Source organism: Rattus norvegicus, chromosome 1 (assembly GCF_036323735.1).
Source record: "Rattus norvegicus strain BN/NHsdMcwi chromosome 1, GRCr8, whole genome shotgun sequence".
In the NCBI taxonomy this organism is placed as follows: domain Eukaryota; kingdom Metazoa; phylum Chordata; class Mammalia; order Rodentia; family Muridae; genus Rattus; species Rattus norvegicus.
In genome coordinates, this window is record NC_086019.1 from 258,930,615 (window position 1) to 258,936,990 (window position 6,376).

Below are 6,376 nucleotides of genomic sequence, written 5' to 3' on the forward strand. Positions count from 1 at the left end.
GAGTTTTATGTTTCTCATGCAATATGTAATGTATAGACTTTTTAAAAAAGGATTAAAAGCTATAGAGTAACAAAGCAGAAACACAAAAGAAAAAATTAGAAAAAGAACCCTGGAATTATTCCTATATCTTGGGCCATTTTTTGCATTGGGGCCATTATGATGTCTTGACAAGTAAAATTGGATATATTGACCAACAAGGTGAAATAGGTATCATGCTCATGTGTATAAGATGAAGGGTGGAATTGTTGTATATAATTACATGCAATTATATATTACATATGAAGTTACAATAAAAATATATAATAAAAACAAAGTATTTCTCCTAGATTGTTTTCCCATCACCTAAGATTAAATGTGCTATAACAATATGTTTGCAACAGACAGCAAGTACTTCATCTTCTTTCCAAAATGTGGCCTTTGACACACTAGCTCAGACTCTAATGAACTTTTGTCCAGTTGTTTTTTCTCAAACCATCAATTGGTCCAAGTACAACAACAAAAACAACAACAAAAACAAACAAACAAAAAAAACAAAACAAAATAAGGAAAAAAAAACAGGATTTTCAGTACAGGCATTCAGAATGTCTTGACCTATGTGTGTTTGAAGAATCATGTCTCACTGAATAACTCTGTAAATAAAACATGTCTATGAAGAGCCATTATGAGAATAGTGATATGGTAACCTCTGAAGAATTACCCCTTTAAGTCTTCCTACTTCCCCATTCTCATTTAATGTTGTAACACACACAGAGCCTAATTTATTCCCTTTCCAAGTGCTCAAAGAGAAACTGATATTGCTACAATTTTGCTTAATAGTAAGAACCTAAGGCTTTAAAGAAATCTTTTTGTTGGGTAATCTAGTTTGGACAACTAGATTTAATGTCCATAATATTAACTTGAAAGCATACATCCCCCTTCTGGGATTCCTGCTTAAATTATGAACTTTTTTATTTAACATGAAATGAAATTGTAACATACCATAAAAGGGAAGGTGCAAGAATTGGAGCAGGAAACCTGTGAGAGGACACTTTCAGAGGCACCTCAAAACCATTGTGTAAAGTCTTTCTAGCCTAACCAAATGAAAACCGCTGTTTATGCATGATGGTACAACATTAAAGAAGACATTCCAACATTCACCTTGCAAAGTATGATCAACCGTACTTCCAATAGGGCCACATAAGCAACACAGACAGCATAACCCAAACCCGATGCCTCATCTTTCCATAATCTCTCCTTATTTTGATCATTTCAGTGGTCATAGGACAATCCAGAGGATATTTATTCTTCCAACAGTGACAATCACTATGGGTTCTGAGGACTTCTACCTGTCAGGCACAAAGCTACCTTTTGTACATTATATTATTTAATCTTACCTGGTGAGACAGCAACTATTCTTACTCTCATATCTTAATTTTAAAGTCTATGGAATTTCATATTAATAGACAATCCAGGTTTGCAAATGATAAAAGTTCAAGGACCGAAGAGGAAAGTTGGATCGTTACGCGCACAACTAACTGCTCATATCAAACATTCTGCTTTACTGACACAAGGTCCCAGACGAGGTTTTTTAGTAAAATCGTAGGTTTTATCTACCACATTGTATTTAATCAATTTTATCCCTATGGATATCCAGCACAATAGCAGAAGAATAGAAACAAGTTAGGTATTTTGCGTATTCATTAGTTTAAATCTCATGATACCTGAACATTATAGATGATGTTAACGTCATGTGATGGGAAGACAGTGGTGTTACAAGTACTGTCCTGAAGCCACAAATCTACTGTAGAAAATCAGCACCCAAGCATCTCTTATGTTTTGTTTTTCTCCTCGACTCTCCTCTCTATTCCTGTAACTCTTACTTATGACTCCACACACATCTGAGTTACATCCCCTCAGCCTTCTAGATATAACGAGGCCCAGATATAGGTAGCTTATCATTTTAGACTATGGTGTCTTGTGATGCTGAAGGTATGTTATGAACATGCACAGACTCAATGCTAGGCTGAGGGGATACCTTCCTCTAGGTGAGATCAAAGGACTTGTCCCTGGTCACTGACCAGACACATGGGTCTGTCATCTTGTCTGCATTTTGGGTTCAGGCATAAGCCTCAGGATGGCAGACATCATATGAGGGCCTAAGGATCAGATGTCATATACCTAGAAGAAAGTTGCTGATCAAAAGATGTTATAAAATATAGCCGGGATTTAAGGTTTTTTCTTCATTTTTTAATTGGTTATTTGATTTATTTACATTTCAAAGGTTATTCCCCTTCCCAGTATCCCCTCCAAAAGCCTCCTATCCTCTCCGCCCACCTTTATGAGGGTGCTCTCCCACCCACCCACTCCTGCCTCAGAGCCCTAGCATTCCTCTACCCTGGATCCTCAAGCCTCCACATGATCAATGGGCTCCCCTCTCAGTGATGCCAGATAAGGACTTCCTCTGCTACATATCCAGCTGGAGCCATGGGTTCCCCCCCACCTGCTGTGTACTCTTTGTTTGGGGTGGTTTAGTCCCTAGGAGCTTTGGGGGATCTGGTTGGTTGATATGTTGTTGTTCTTATGGGGTTGCAAGCCCTTCAGCTCCTATAGTCCCTTCCCTAACTTCTCCATTGGGGTCCCTGTGCTCAGTCTGATGTTTGGCTGTGTATTGGTTGGGCTCTAGTAGAGCCTCTCAGGGGACAGTTATACCGGGCTCCTGACAGCAAAGACTTCTTGGCATCAACAATAGTGTCTGAGGTTGGTGTCTGAAGATGAAATGGATTCCTAGGTGGGGCAGTCTCTGGATGACCTTTCCTTCAGTTTCTGTTCCACTCTCTGTCCCTGCATTTCCTTTTGATAGGAGAAATTCTGGGTTCATATTTTTGAGGTGGGTGGCCCTATTCTTTAACCAGGGCACCTAGAGCACATCTGGGGTGCTACATCAAGTTTTTGTTGACCAAGACCTCTTCCTACATCAATTGAAAAATTTATTGGGCTGGGACTATAGCTTGATGGTAGAGTACTTGCCTGACATAGAAAAGGCTTCATGGTCCATTCCTACAACAACAGGGAAAATTATCTAACTTCAAAATGGCTCTATGCATGTGTGTATTCATGACACACACCTACATACATGTAAATGGATGAGGACAATGGGAAGATAATTCATGCTAGTTATAGCTAAGGCAAAAGCAAGAAAATAATTGGAAGATGCTTTATGTCAGTCAACCTTTACTGTTGCATAGGATTCGGTGTTCATTTAGAGGTTCTGAAGTAGAAAAAGATACATGATATTTTAATAGGCACAACGATTTTTATGAAGATTAAAATCTGAGTTGTTCCCCATCTTACAGTAGAATCAATAACAGAGAAAAGTAACAAACATAATAGCTATCTTTCTTCATTGCCTTGTAAGACATATTACAATATAAACATTGGTGGTTCACTAGTCATTCTTTCTCCACAGCCATGTTTCTGTCATATATTTCTGTTTCTCTTTGATCGAAACTTAGTGAAGTTATTTCTCTAACTAATAACCCAAAACAGTCATCTCTTAAAATATGAGTCTAATATTTAATTATCAGGAGGATGTGACTAAGAAAGGAATCTCAGATCATTTTATTTTTATTTTTAATTATGTGTATCTATTTTTAAATCTATGTATATGTGCCAGTTCACTCACATATGTCCATATTCATACCTAACATCCTAAAGATGTCAGATCACCTGGGGTTGGCATTACAGGAGGTCGTGAGTCATGGGGTGTCCTCCCATGGGGCTGATACCCATCCACTGTGGTCCTCAATATGAACAGGCACTCTTAACTGCTAAGCCATCATTGCAGCCCTATCAGTCTCTTTAATGGAGCTTTATATCTGACGTCATGGAGTTTGTAAAGCTTCAGGTAATAGGTGCTAGCTAATACTTCCCATTCCTACAGGGCTTTATCAATGTATCGTCTTTGAACATGATATTAGTTAATATTTTTAATATAAACTGTTCTTAATGAAAATTCCAGAGGTGAAGCTGGCAGAACACTGTTTCAGATAACAGCACATCATAGAAATGACACCTGACCTTGAGCTAGCTAAACAGCCTGTTTCCAACTCGGTGCTTAGAGGCTTCAAAATATCATCTAATTAATGGGTGACAGTCATAGCCCGTAACACAAGCAGGCTATGAGAAGTCCCCAACACAATGGGCTACCACATCTTCATGACGCATTTGTCTCATGATGTTAATGCCTTACCGAGTGTTTACTCCCAGTCACTGACATTATCTGAGAATTTCACAACCACAGAATTTAGAGGAATAAGGAGATATGGCAAACTTCTCTAGGTACACATGCAAATTAAAATGACTCGTATTTTCACAAATGGAAAATATCTTTAAAAAATGACTATACCTTGATGAAAGATGAAGGTTTATTAAAAGAATGTGTTGCCTCTGTAGCACAGACTTCCATGACTTCAAGAGCTTTGCCATACTCTAGCACAGTAAGCTGATTTTTTTAACTCTCTTGAGCTGGCTTATTTATCTCTTGACACAGAAAGCTGAAGAGCCCTCCACAGGGGGTTACAGACTCTCACCCACTTAGGACTGAAATGCCCTCAAGCTTGTGAAGATGTGTGCCTTCCTGATGCTGTGAGCCGAGCTAAAGAGGCAAAGGCTGCCTGTGAAAAACTTATTAAAAAACATTTAAAATGCGATGAATCTATAAGCCAAGTGTGACGAAGCAAGAGCTTCTTTAGTAATCAGCAGCCACCAAGTGACAGCCACCAGGAACTACATTCCAGACACTGTCTTTGGGATGCATTGATGCCTGCATCCTTTGTAGCATCCTTTGGGTGTGGCCATTTTCACCAACTTCTTTGCCTTGAAGTTTAGCAGACTGCTGGATGATGCTCTTCCAATAGTTTTAGAAAAGGAACTTCCAAAGCCAGGCTTCCGCTTCCTGGTTGCTGCCGCCGCAGAGAGCCCGTGGGCAGCACCCCGGGAGCGAACTTGAGCCTCGGGACCACAGGTAAGACCAACTTGTCTGCTGCAAGAAAGCTGCCTGGTGAAATCGGGACACACAGAGGCAGAATTCCTCTAGGACCGGGCACGTCCTATGTTTACCGGAAGTCCCACACCTGCGGATCCCGGCCCGCAGCAGCTCTCTGCTCCCAGACCCCGTGGGAAAGAGACCTCACCGCCTGGTCAGGTGGGCACTCCTGAGGCTGGTAAGACCAACTTGTATGCTGCAAGTGACCTGCCTGGTGAACTCAAGACACAGGCCCACAGGAACAGCTGAAGACCTGTAGAGAGGAAAAACTACACGCACGAAAGCAGAACACTCTGTCCCCATAACTGGCTGAAAGAAAACAGGAAAACAGGTCTACAGCACTCCTGACACACAGGCTTATAGGGACAGTCTAGCCACTGTCAGAAATAGCAGAACAAAGTAACACTAGAGATAATCTGATGGCGAGAGGCAAGCGCAGGAACCCAAGCAACAGAAACCAAGACTACATGGCATCATCGGAGCCCAATTCTCCCACCAAAACAAACATGGAATATCCAAACACACCAGAAAAGCAAGATCTAGTTTCAAAATCATATTTGATCATGATGCTGGAGGACTTCAAGAAAGACGTGAAGAACTCCCTTAGAGAAACACAGGAAAACATTAATAAACAAAGCCAGGCTTCCTGATAATAAAGGCCAGATGCCTCTTCCGTATACAGAAACACTGCCTATTATCTCTGCTTTGTCTTATGGGAACATACCTTGCCTCTTCCCCCTCAGAGTGACAGAATCAAAAGATAAAGTCAGGCTCCATGGCGATGAGGATTTATAGGAAAGTCACATACTGTTTATGAAAACCTTAAATGGGGTTGATTTAGGAATGGCGGAAAAGGTCTTCCCTCCTACTTCCCTTCCCAGGACTACTGAAGCAGTTTTCGGCTTGGAACTTGCTTTCTCGTCTCATCCAGCTTTCACTCCCCATTTCAGGATACTCTCTCCAGCTCAGGGTTTTGTCAGCTGCTAATTAGCCAAACTCCCTTTGTAGCAGCTGTTCCTTAGGCTACTGGAGCCACGAGGCTCTGCATGTAACTGATGCCTGTTTTCCAAGAACTGCCATTTGAAATCAGCAGTGACAGTTTGTCAAAACGTATCAGCAGCGTACATTGGCCTCGCACCGGTCCAAAGGCATTGTCCTTAAGAATTCACTACAGCTTCACCAAAAGGTGAATAGTACCAAAGAAATTTAATATACAACACAAGAAAGAATAGATTTCTTTTTCCCCATCCCTGGATGACCTAAAGTATACTTCTTAAGAAATTATTAAATCCTGTTCAAAATTCTTCTGCTTTGTGTATGGTTTCAAGGACACAGCTTGCTTGATGAAGGATG